This window comes from Artibeus jamaicensis, unplaced genomic scaffold (genome assembly GCF_021234435.1).
Source record: "Artibeus jamaicensis isolate MK-2021 breed Jamaican fruit bat unplaced genomic scaffold, CSHL_Jam_final contig_851, whole genome shotgun sequence".
In the NCBI taxonomy this organism is placed as follows: domain Eukaryota; kingdom Metazoa; phylum Chordata; class Mammalia; order Chiroptera; family Phyllostomidae; genus Artibeus; species Artibeus jamaicensis.
Window position 1 is genome coordinate 20,204,938 of NW_026521986.1, and position 14,283 is coordinate 20,219,220.

Sequence of the window (14,283 nt, forward strand, 5' to 3'; positions counted from 1 at the left end):
GACTACATCACATATTCCTATAAGAATAATGACTGAATGACAAACTAATTGAATAAATGAATGAATAATAAACAAACAAACAAATAAATAAATAAATAGAATTAAAAAAAATAGAGAGAGCTTAAGTGAAGGAAAAGGGGAGGGAAACATCAATGTGTGGTTGCCTCTCATGTGCCCCCTACTGGGGACCTGGCCCACAACCCAGGCATGCGCCCTGACTGGAAATCAAAAATGACCCTTTGGTTTGCAAGCCCACATTCAATCAGCTGAGCTACACCAGCTAGGGCTAGCTGCCATGTTTTTAGAAAGACTGTTTAAAATTATCCACTTTAGCTGGAAAGTGTACTAGAAAATTTATTTCCCCAAGACTGTATAATCACTCTGCAAAGAAAAACTTTAATGTGATAAGGTACTCTGATAGAAGTTTTGAGGTTCAAAGATTAAAAAAAAATAATTTTTAGTTATTATTTTCCTAGTACATTGAGGAATAATTTTTAAGTGTTAATTAAAAAGTGTTAAATAAAAGTATCAGAAGAAAACACTTTCCATATCTAGGCAACTTTCAACAACTTTCATGCCTTTGGCATAAATGAACTGCTATGGAATATGTTTATCATGTTATTAGTATAGAAACCTTCAATATTTCTTTGGAAGAATTACTGAAAATTAAATATCCATGGGACACAGAAATCTCTCATAATTATAACTTACTTGTAGAAATATGATTATATAGGGTAGGCCAAAAACTTCATTTGTTTTTTTTTCCATTAGATGGCTCTAGTAGGGCTTAATCATTTTTAACTTCATTTGAAACAATTATGTTAGATTGTATTTTGACAGCATCATATCAGCGTGTCCTTAAAAAAATTGGTGAATTTTTGTGTAGCCATTTTAATATTGAAGATAGAAGAAAACAATCTTTTCGGCATATTATGCTTCATTGTTTCAACAAAGGTAAAAATGCAACTGAAATGCAAAAAAAGATTTGTGAGGTGTATGGAGAAGATGCTGTGACTGATTGAACATGTCAAAAGTAGTTTGTGAAGTTTTGTTGTGGAGATTTCTTACTTAACGATGCTTCATGGTCAGGAAGACCAGTCGAAGTTGATAGTGATCGAATCTAGACATTGAGAACAATCAATTTTATACCACATGGGAGGTACCTGACATACTCAAAATATCCAAATCAATAAAGTTACTGGTGAAAATGAAAAATGTGTCTTTTATTTGATGGAAAAACCTATGTGATCTTTTGGGCCAACCCAATATTTGCTTAGTATTGTCAGTGGTATTTGCATTAGATAGATTAACAGGATATTTTCTAGACATTATCAGTAATAAGAATGGGGCAATAAGAATGAGGAATTGGGCAAATTAAGGGAAATATCTTATATTTTAAAGTTCCAGGAAGCAGAAACAAACACAAAGATTTTTTGTACAATCTTACAGAAGTATCTAATGATAATCGGGTTTCTCTTACTCTAATTTTCTACAAACAGTACCTGCAGATCTAATCCATTCTGCAAAGGTTAGCACCATTAATTCTTTGTAAATTACATTATTTGAAACTCTGTACTTCACATTGCTTTCATTTGCTGCAGAACCACAGGGCCACAGCTCTTATCATGTAAAGCTACTGAAAAAGTTATTTTGTAACTTGATTCCTTGATGGTATAATGCAAAACACAAAAAGATGTGTGTATTTCAAGACTTATATGTATGCTTGAGGCCTTATATATTACATTCATCTTTTTTCCTGATCAATTACAAGCTTATTATTTTCACAAGAGCACAGGCTTTCAGTAAATTAGCTCATCGAGATGATTTTGATATACTAGTATCCATATTGCAACCACAGTGATTTTTCTGAGTAAATCTTCTGAATTTTTCCCTTTACATGTGTTTTATCTTTGCTAGATGATTCAAGACTAAATAAGTCTGACCTTCATTTAATTTAATTATATTATGGGATAGAGTAGGCATATTCTTGGATGCTCAATTAACAAAGAGATTGATTTCTAAAACATGCAGCTGTCTTGTCAAAATCTAGAGTTTGCACAGAGCTAATCAGAGAGTCCTCTGGCCACCTTTTGCTAAGTGATATAAGAGAAGAAATTTTATCATCTAAATGTTGAAGAGAAGCTAAGGGTTCTCCAGGCCGAAACCACAGAGCACTATACAAGAATAGATGTCTTTGATAACATCTGCCTTTTATCAGTAGTGGCTGATAAACTTCATGTCTGATTTAATTTTAAGTGTTTCCATATATTTAAAAATAAAATATTTATTCTACATGGAATATGCAATTATAAATGTGTTCAGATATAAGAGACTGTGATTTTCACTTAATGAAGAATTCGTTCCTCAGTGCACTGATGTGACTTTTATTTGTGGGAGCTCATCAAGGAGCTGTTTCTTTTCTGTATAATGCAGTTTACTTTATACAACCAGTCAGGCTTCACTGGCTGATTACAGTAATTTCCTTTTCCTAGTTACTCTTGCAAGTCTTTGATATTATAGAACCCCACTGACTGGTGCCATAGGGCAAACTTTTGTATATCTCTGATATAAAATGTTCTGCATGGGATGAAAGGGATTCCCCAGAAGTGGATTTAAAATCCCTTTTAGCCATTTTCTGCTGGCTGTTCATTCTACATTCATCATTTCTTCTGTGACTGTTATGTGACATACCCAGTAGAAGTTTTCGTGGGTAATTTTTAACACCTGTACATTCATAGGTTGACATGCTGTCCTGATTATTAGGGTCTGTATTTTAATTGTTTTTGTATTTGTTTTAACTGATTTGCTTAAATTCTTGTCCAAGTTTACTCTTTTTTAACAATTATGTATTTTTATATGTGATGCAAACTGCTCTGCTCTTTGCTGGTGGGCTTATGACAATGTATAAACTATATATGATCCTTTATCTTGCATTTCTACTGTAGATGAGATCAACTCTCATCTATAAAAATAAATAATTGATTAATTAAATACAACTACTATAAAAATGTTAAAGAGGCAAGCCCATTTTACAAATTCTATTTAAAATAATGGTGCGCATTGCTTGCCATGGTCAAATAAGGCTACTATAGCCCACGGAATAATGCACAATTAATATTGCTAATCTCTTTTTTTTTTAAAAAAAAAGGTCATCTTAGGGCTTTGTTTAAAATAAGTGAGCAGGCCTCCAAACAAAGGAAATTGACATTATGTATGCTGTGTTACCACAGCATGAGACGGAGGACGTTTTGTGCAGTGACTTTTCATGTCAACAAACTTTCTGGATCAATTAAAGGGACCTAATGAGTTGCATGGTGCTCAACAGCTTCAGAATGAAACCAAAACAATGCGGTGGCCATAGATGCTGCTGGCTTTAGGGTTGGAGTCAGTGGAACTTCCATAGAGATTAAACTAATTCTACTTTTCTGTTTTATTTGTTTGTTTGTTTGTTTTGTTTTGGATGTTTTTATTTTCTCCAATGTAATGGTAATCTCTGTGAGCATTCAAGTGAATATTGGATATTTCTTATTTTAATTTATTCTCTACTACTTTCAGAAAGTATAACAAATGAAGAATTGTGTTCATTCTTAATAACTTGGGGCTTATTTAGCCCTTGATACTGAAAGGTGTACCTAACTACTTAGATAGAAAATGCATTTTTAAATATAAAAATAATATAATATATAAAACTCCTGTTTTAATGGTACGCAGCATCAAAAAGAAAATTTATTTTTGAATTTGAACCACTGCAAACAGAACTTAAAATGCATGTTATTACCAGAATTTTTAAAAAAGAAGTTAGAGTGTTTTGAAATGTTTTGAATGCTATTCACCAATACCCAAAAGAGGTATTGGTGAATAGCATGCTAAGTGAAATAAAGCAGACAGAATAAGTTAAAGAACTATATGATTTCATTCATACGTGGGATATAAAACTGAAGCAACAAAGAACACACAAGAAAATTAAAAACTCAAAGACACAGCACCATGGTGGTTACCAGCAGGAAAGGGGTATAGGGAGGTAGTAAAGGGTCAGCTATATGGTGACAGAAAACAATTTGACTTTGAGTGGCGAACACACAATGCGTTGTACTGATGACGCATGACAGAATCGCACAGTTGAAATCCATATAATCTTATTAACCAATGTTACCCCCATAAACTTATTTTCTAAAAAAGAAAAAGTTTGGCAATTATCCAACACAAGTGAATATGTAGAAAAAGCCAACAGATACCAGGGCATTCCCTGGCTATTTTCCAACTTTCAGTTCTGTTATGAACACACATGGTAGGAACTGGCTTCGGTGGTTGTGGATTCTGGTGGCTCCTTTCATGAAATATTCTTCATTCAAACCTATCGGGCCTTATCACAGATAAAGGATAATTTGCCATCCTTTTTTTTTTTGCAGTTTCGCATGCATTTTTAAACTTGAATCAGAAAAATCACTGTAATATATCATCTGATTTATTAAAATGAATTTTATTAAAATTAAAACTGCTCCATTAAACAATAAAAAGAGTCGAGGTAAGAACAAGTGAGTTGCACATGTAAATGCCTTTAACCAGCTTAATTGAAACATGTTTAAATTATCTTTCACTTGTAGTTATTGTGTGAATAGAATAGATTCATAAACCTTAATACAGTATGAAATTTTACAAGAAATACTGGTATATAAGTATTATTTATTTATATAATTATAAGCATACATTACCACCACTACTCCTCCTTAAATTATAGAGAACAAAATTCAGTGGAATTTTCTACATATAAACACCAGTTTTAAGTATTAATTATTATTTAGACAATATTTAAGATGATGGATTTTAGAAAAAGGTGTGCAATGTCTCCAAATTGTGTGATCTCTGGCAAATCACTGGGCGCCAATAAGTCTCAATTTCATATCAGTAAATAGGGAGAGTAACAATGATCTTGCAGCTTCTTTGAGGATTAAGTGGAAAAAATATACAAATAACAGTGAGTAGGAAGCCTCACCTTTAGTATGTGCTCAAAAGTGTATCATGCCCTGGCTGGTGTGGCTTTGTGAAGTGAGTGCCAGCTTGTGAACCAAAGGATCTTTGGTCCAATTCCCAGTCAGGACACATGCCTAGTTTATCGACCAGCTCCCCGGTGGGGTGTGTGTGAGAGGCAACCAATCAGTGTATCTCTCACACATTGACAATTCTCTCCCTATCTTTGCCCCTCCCTTCCCCTCTCTCTAAAAATAAATAAATACAATCTAAAATAAACAAAAATATTGTGAAAACAATTTAGCATTACACATGGAGGGTTCAATAGAACAAATGATTTCATACGCAAGTGTGTGTCCTGGCTGTTAACCCAGAGGAAGGGTGTCTTTTCATAATTACTCTGCTGGAAGGAGCACTATCTTCTAATGATCTGTCAAGTGAGGGAAACTGTTTTGCAATTGAACCTTCCTGGAATAGCACTTTCTTTCCCCATCTTTTTTATTAATTTCCACAAAAGGTCCTAATGTGCTAATAGTGGCCCTAATCTTAGATCACTTTAAATTTTAATGATAGAATTCTCATTATTGACTCACATTTTATCCACTGTTCTCTAGAGTCCTAAATCACTTTCATGTCTGCTAGCATCAAACTGTTGTCTCCATTCTCCTTTAATATTCTAGTCACCTGGGCCAAAGAGCATACTCTTAGGGTGATGCTACCATATAAAACATAGGATGGGAAATTCTGAAGTCGTAACTGCATTCAAAGCCTGGATTTGTGACTCCAAGAGAATTGCTTGATCTTTTGGAGCTTTTACTTCCAAATACATAAGACATGGATGATAGTAATAATCTGTAGGATTGTGGTGAAAATTAAACAATATAACTTATGTGGATGCTTACATATGTCTCATACATAATAGCAATGAATACATTTTGACTCTTACACTTATATTTTTATTAAATTTAAGTTATTTCATTCATTTTTTTACTTCCACTGGCAAAGATAGTGTCGTCTTCTCATTTTTCCATCTCTGAGAGTAGTTAGTGTGGCATCCATTCATTTATGAGTTTAAGGTTTAGAGAACATTACTGCATCAAGTTTTGGAATAGTAAGAGGACAACATCCAAGGCTCATGGTGTCCCATAGCACACCTTGCCCTTGGTGAATATCCATCAGCTCACATTGGAGATGGTTATTCAACAAGTAATTAATATATTTGTTTTACTTGAACTCATTATATATGTTTATTGACAAGAATATCCCTGTCCAAAAAAAGTTCTGATTCGCTGAAAAGGTTTAAAAAATTTATATTGAGTTTTAACAAATCAAACACAAACACTTAGAAAAAAATCTAAGCACAAGAGTAGAAAAGCTGTATGAAATGCAATACAAAATATCATGTGATGTTCACACTAAAAAATGTTTTTTCATGAATATACTGTTAAATCTCCAATACACCTGGCTATCTCATACTTGAATACATTATTTATTGTAGCACTCGTTTTCCTGATAAGGTTCACGTGAATCTCTGACATAACCTGAATTTTCTCTTCTTTATATTAGCAATTAGAAAATATAGAAAGTGCTGAGATAATAAAACATTTTTAAAATATTTAATTATAAATCTGAGTACACATATAAGAACAGTGTCTGGAAGGATATGTAGCTGGGACTAATTTAGTTCTTCAAAGATCCCCTGAGGTATGAGCAATGAACTAAACCCTTGCGAACCACCTCTGAATCCTATAATTATGTTGAACTTTGAAAGTAACACAGACATAGAAAACAACAAAAGGTCCAGAATACACAAAGGAGTTAATTTGTTACCTCTAACGACTGGATTAGAATTCTATCAACCCTCCCAAAATTAGAGAAACATAGAAACTCTGATGTTAAACTTGGATAATTTCAGGAACACATTGAAATTCTTTAAACAAAAGAAAATACTTTAAAATGAAACTCCAAAGTTGTCAATTCAGATTAGCCAACAATTTCCCTAAGTGAAGAATTTAGAAAAAATATGTGCCTCATAGGATGTGGTTTCTCTGTAAGTAAGCAAGGTTAAGGGGAAACTGAACAACTGGCCAGTTTCAAAACTGCTAGTTTCTGCAGAGCCTTAGTGGGGCAAAGATGCAAAGCACCGAAGCGAGGGCCTGTGACGACGCCTAGAACTGCTGTTGTGGAAAGCTGCTTTGTTATCAGTTATCTTCTCCACTTAACCAGCTCATCACATTCACTCTTCTTCTCATTACTTCTCTTATACCAGGCGTCTTCTTAGAAAGATGGGTTAGCAAATATATTTAAAAGAATTTTAGAAAATGAAAATGAAATAAGCTATAATGTTATCATCCAGTAAGATTTTCTTCATTCATATATATCTCTTAGTCTACCAATGTGAAAATATATTTTATATAGTCAGAAAAATACTAGAAATATGATTGTATGTGCTAATTTTTAAACCGATAGACTTTAATGTATAATAATGTTTATTTCCACATCTTTATCACATATTATTATTTTATTATTACATATTTTGGTGCATATACAATAGACTAATCTGTATCAATAAAACAATAATTTTAAAAGAAAGCCACACCCTCATTTTTAAATGTTTATTTAATAGAAAATCACTTGTTTTACTAGTTTAGAAACTGACTCAGTAAATATGTTTTTGGGAAAATATTTTTATTACATTTCCCCCCTTAGAATTATTAGTATAAATATCTCCCCTAAGGCTCTTTGCATATTTTTTCAAAAAAATTAAAAACTACTGAAAATGTCAGCCAACTTATGACATTCATTGAGCACATAATAACGTGCCAATCACTGTGAAAGGGGCCAGGGAGGCATTGTTTACCACATTGGTGAGGTGCTCGCTTACGGTGTTTATATTATAGATAGACCATAAGCTATAAATAAAAAAGTATTTATCTTCATTCCAGATCATATATAGGCCCATAAAAGCAATCAAATAGACAAACGAAGTAAAGTGATTGTGAAAGGGGGTAAAGACAACAAATGTAGTTGGGGAAGGCTTTTCCGAGCAAGACATGAATAATGAAGAAGGAGGCAGAGGTCCCAGGAGAAGCATCTCAGGGAGATAGAAGAGCAAGAACCAGAACACATGAGACAGACAAGTTTCCCCAGTCCAAGGAACAGAAAGGCTAGTGTGAGTGAAACACGGTAAGAGATTGAAGAGATCATCAAGGCCAAACCTCCAGGACCTTGTCAGTCATGTAAAAGTCGGTAACAGGATGAAAGCAGGAAAGAGACATGATCATAATTCACATTCTAAAAGGCCATTCTGGCTATTGTGTGGGCAGTGGGTATTTGCAGGTAAGGAAAAAAAAAAAAAAGGGAGCCCAGGCTGCCATCAGAGTTCTCATTGAGAGAGACTGGCAACTTGGACCAAGAGGTGGAGAGGAGAGATTGTGAGCAGCGGATGGATGAGAGCTGTACTTTGCAGATAAAGTCAGCTGGGCTCAGTGATAAACTAGGACTGATGTGTGAGAGAAAGAGAAAATGCTAAAGTTAATTGAAATAGGCCTAACCTGGTCACGCCCAAGAACTCGAGAATATTTTACCACGCCTAAGACATTGTCCTCGCTGAGAAAGAAAGAAGGAGAGAAAGGGAGGAAACTACGAAAGCAAAACAAACAAAACCTTCAACATTTTGCTAGTCGGTTTCTGCAATATTCTTCATATTCCATACTCACTTTGAAAAAGAAACAAAGATGCCAAGTGTGTAATCTGAAGAATCTTCTACTTCCTCGAAGCAGCTGTAAGGAATGACTTTTACAGTCTGCTGTGTGGTGTAAAGCCATATCAAAGCCCTACTAACCACTCTTACGGTACCATGAACACCTACTGATTGTAATTCACACTTGCCCAAGGTGACCGAGGAGTGGTCCTCCGAGATCTTTTATTCTCTTCCAGCAATTTGAAATATTCTTATCCATGTAAAAAGGAAGAACTTGGAACTTTTATTAGGCTCCCTCAGGGACAGATACATTTAATTTAACACAGAGTGTGTGTGTGTGTATACATAGTATAAATGGGTAGTTGCATTACACATATGGAAATATATATATGTATATATCTATATCATGAACATTTTCAGCTATAATTTCTGTTTACTGTTCACTGAATCATTTGAAGTTGGAGAGTTATAGAGGATGGAGCTATGCCTACAAGAGATAAGAATTTACTGTTAATCATTCTCAAAGGAAAACCGTTAAAATAGGCTTATGTGTTACAGAGTTTATTATCTAAGGGACTTAGTTTCCAGTAACTACTGTTTGGCATGTAAGGTCCCAAGGAAGAAAAGCAAGAGTCAGACTCAGGAAAATACATGTATTGTTTATCAGTTTAGGAGGCTGGATTTAAATGTAGCATTCTATTACACTAAATTAGATTGTTTGGTAATATAAAGCATCTTGTTATTTGGTTAGAGGTAGCTCTATAGACTATATGAAAAGCAGTCTTAGAATTTTTATTTTATGTTTGCACTCTAATCTTAAACTTTTAACTCTGGTTTTCCTGTCCAAATTGAAGAAATACTCATAATTCTCTTATAATAGTATAATGGATTAAATTATAAAGACATGAATCATCAGATATTTTCTTGGTTTCTCTTTTTCTCTTTTAGAAGAAAAATAATAGAGGTTATTATAGTTATATTATTTCATTATCGTCAGTGGTATGGCAATGAGCAGGCTACTGGGACTGAGATTAAAAAAAAAAACAAATCCTTTCTTGCTAAGAGGCTAGATTTTTATAATCCACCAGAAATCAATAATAGAAGTTACCCTATTAAAAATATGTTAGGTCGGAAATACTGACCTTTTATTTAGAGAGATCATGTTTTTTTCAAAAAGTGTGATGCTGCCCCACCTCTACCCTCCCCCCCTTCCCTCAGAGGCACAATCATTTGATAGTTATGTTACTGCTCAAATCACTTACTCGGTTCTTGTGGAATGCTTTGATGTTCCAAATAAATCTCATTATACTGGAGATCAAAGAGGACAATGCCTTTCACCAAAGAAGTACAACATTCCAATTAGCATTTCATCTCTGGGGAGTCATATAGGTGCCTACTGCGTGCCCAGAATAGGTGATAGGACTAAGTGGGTGTGACAGTGACAAGTGAATAGACCCAAGAATGGTAAAATGTGCTGAGAACAAAAGGTGTTCAAGTTCTCTCATTATTATAAAAATGCTTTGTATCATTAATAATCCTAATAACTATGATTAAATGGCTATTTTATTCCATAGTTTCTTTCTCTTGGAAATATAGCATAGAGAAAGATACAATGTTAAAATGGTAAAGCTAATTATAGAGGGAACTGTCCTGACTCTTCCATAAATGGGGCTGGAAATCGAAGTCTAAGGAGCTAGACTCCAGCTTGGGGAGGAGCAGCACAGTTAGGAGTGGTCTGAGGTTGTTGAAAGAGCTCGCCAGCCAGATGCTTTTGGCAGTAGATCAGAAACTTTCCCTCCAACTGTGTTTGCTTGCAGGAACTATCTGAAAAAGCTTCGTTTCACTCCCCAAGCCCTTGAAGTCAACTTAAGCATCCCACTATTTTTGACTAAGTTGGGATGAAAGTTTTTGGTGTGTGGTTTTTATGATCTGCATCAATGTTCAGTGCGTCTCACTTCAATTGTACTGTCATCTGGGAGACCTACTGGGTAATTCCCTTGGAATAGCAGCAAAATTTTAAAAAAATTGTCATTGCCTATGTTCTCCCTTTACTCTTTAAAAAGTTCTACAGTACTTCCTCCCAAACTACTATCTGATAGGCAAATGACTATCACCTGACACACACACATTTCTTTCTTATTACCCTTAATTCTACTTGAAAATCCTTAATAGATTTATACAAATTAGTTTGTTTTGTACTATATATCTGAGAGGGTTTCAGTATCATTTTTGTTACATCTTAAAAATAGGGCAGGAAGCCTCAGCTGGCTGTGGGTTGGTTCTTTGGCATGTGGTCTTCTCCTTAAGGCTGCTCAAAGACCATTATAACAGGGCAGCTGACTTCCCCCAGACCAAGTGAGCTAAGAGACAGAACAGAAAAAGGCAACGTCGTTTCTTTTTTATACTTTTTAAAAGATTTCATTTATTTATTTTTAGGGGGGGGGAGGGAAGGAGAGAGAGAAAGGGATGGAGAGAAACATCAATGTGTGGTGGTCTTCTATACTCCCAGCCCCACTGGAGACCTGGCCAGCAACCCAGATAGGTGCCCTGACTGGAATTGGACCAGTGACCCTTTGGTTTGCAGGCCGGCATTCAGTCCACTGAGCCACACCAACCAGTGTGGCAATGTTTTTTATACACATAATCTCATCTACCATGTCCTATTCTTTAAAAGCAATTCATGAATTCTAGTTCTTATTGAAGATGAGGAGAATCAGGCTCCGCCCTTGGAAGGGAGGAGTATTGAATGATTTGTGCCCTATTTTAAACTACTATATGATAGAAGGAGCTGGATTTCTATTAGAACTGTCTTGTGTAATTCTCTTGTAACCTGAAGGAGCTCCCTCCTTCTCTGTCTTAATATTCAGAGTAGAATATTTTACACACCATGGCAGGAAATGTAAATGCATGAAATTTATAAATATGGGTTTAATAGAATCAGGGCAAAAGATTCTCTACAGAAATAAAGATTTAATGATTACATAACAGTTTACAGTATACTATTTTGAGCACCAACAAAAGATTCTCTACAGAAATAAAGAAATAATGATTACATAACAGTTTACAGTATACTACTTTGAGCACCAACAAAACATCATTCAAAAGGCACTTATCTTAGTGTCAAAGACAGAAATTTAAATATATGTAACATAGTTCCTGGTTGGGAAACCTTACGCAAGTTACGTAATCATATCCTGTCAGTTGCTTTATTTACTTAGATGAATTCTCATAATAACTCGATAAGGTGTGTAACATTGACCCCATTTTATAGGAAACAAAATTGAAGCTCAACATCATTGCAACTAAAAAGTGGCAAAGTCAATGTCATAATGCAAGTTTTGTTTATTGATGCCAAAGCTGCTCTGCTCTTTCCTGTGCTTTCTGGGGAAGAGAGAAAATTTATTAATTACTCAATGTAACATATATGAGAGTACATACTATTTTATAGTATTTTCTTTTTAATGAAGTTAACATCCATACAAAAAATAAAGTCATAACTACAACTTGTTCTTATTGAGAAACAATACATATGTTTATATTAATCCACAGGATTTTAATTATCAGTGGTTTCTAAATAGGCTTTCACCTTAAAACTTTGAGTTAGGGAAAGTAATCAAACAGTACACTAAATTACAATTATTTAACCCTATGTATTGTCTTGCACTTTAGGTTTTTATCAATGGTAAGATTGATAGAGGAGATTTATTGCTTAGGTCTAGTGACACCCTCCAAATAAATGTCAGATCAGAAGTGCTCTTGTGTGGTTTATTCCTGCCTTCTTTCTTCAGAACCCATACTCATCCTGTATCTTGATTTTATTGTAGATAGAGAAAAAGGACATAGGAAAGGTCACCCACATATAAAGATGCTCTAAAATTGCTCACTGTGTACTGCTTTGAACCAAGTAATGTTGGATAGCTTTAAATGAAATCAAATCAAGTCATGTTTGTAAAGCTTAGTGAATGCCTGCTAACTCAAAATCACTCACTCTGCTTCAAGCACTGCAGGTTTATCTGATATTTTGAATTTATTGAACACAAGCTATTAAAATGTTTAGACCCCATGTATCCAGATTGGGAGCTTCGGTTACAGAATAAAAGTTTATCATTGGAAGGGGCATTGGCCAAATAAAGCATTTAAAGTTGGATGCCATTTCCATGAATTCTGGCCTGTTTTCTTCAGACTGCAGTTAGCTTATTTTAGAGTTTAAGAAGTTACAGAACTATTGAGTATTTAATATGACTGTAATATATGACATGACAACATATTGAGGCTAAGAAAGTAATCAATTACAAAGTTCCCCCTTAATATGTAAGAAAGAGGTTGTACGCCGGGCAAGCATGAATCACAAAGTAATAAATGTCCCAGAAGATATTAACAAATGTAAATTGCTGTATAAATATTAAATAAATTACATGATATTTTAAGGCTCTGAAACATTGAATCACTTTGCGAAAGACTAAATGTCAAACTAAATAATGCATGTTTATACTTATTTCTTCTGTGGATCATTATTACAACTTTAGCAACACTGTTTGCTTTCAAAAGTTTATACCCAGCACATACTCACTTTTGGCTTTTACCACTTACGCCTTGGTTTTCTGTGTTTCAAGCACCAACTTTATTTCTTTAGGAAACAATTTGAACCTTGATGTTTCGGTGGCAACTGGTCACTTGCCCTGCTTGGAGAAATTGCTAAAGGAAGTTGAGGAGTGGAAGGACCTTACTTGGGAATTTGGGTCCTGGGAAAATAATGCCCCTTAACATTTGTATATAGCAGGAATTATTTCAACTGAAGTTCAAAGGCAGCCTTAGAGATTAAACATTCATATATTGGCAATCTATGTCCTAAGGGTGATATCTAGAAGGGAATGTGGAAGGAGGAAGGCTGTGCAGGTGTGAAAGGAATTTTAGGCTGAAAACAATACAAGGATTATACCATTAATATTAGTAGTTACTGTTGTGTTATCATTCTCATTAACACTGTGTTTACTTAAATCTCACAGCAGTTCATTACAAAAATTGTTTCATTTTTAAAGCTCATCCCAGTGAGGTAGATTTCTACTCTCACTTTTACAGATAAGGAATTTGTCACTCAGAGTAGGGACACTCTGTGATCATTCCAGGGATATCACATCCCAGGAGAGCAGCAGTGAGTTTATGTACACCTAAAATAATCCACTCTGAAGACGATCCTACAGATGCCCCACATGTCTCCTGACTGCAAGTGCCCTGTGCTCTTTGAGATGGCTGGCTTTTGGGATCACTTTCAGCGTCATCATCCTTGAAGGTCTTCCCATTGTGCACCAGCTGGAGTACACAGGGTTACCTTACCTGCCCAGTCACTGATGGGCATCGTGTGCCTAGTGTTCCCTCAAACACACTGAGTTTGAGTTCTTGTTTCCCTTGCATAACTTTGGTTGAACAAACAACATGTTTCTTCACTCAGTGCTGAGAGAGACTGGAGTGCTCATTTTTCCAACTATGTCTGAGTAAATCACCAGGATAGGACTAGGTCTCTGACAGTGCTGGGAGTGAGTAGACCTCAGTGAGCAGGGGCTTTAGAATGAGAAAAGTCATGAGAGAATGGCATTATCAGTACCATGATTTTC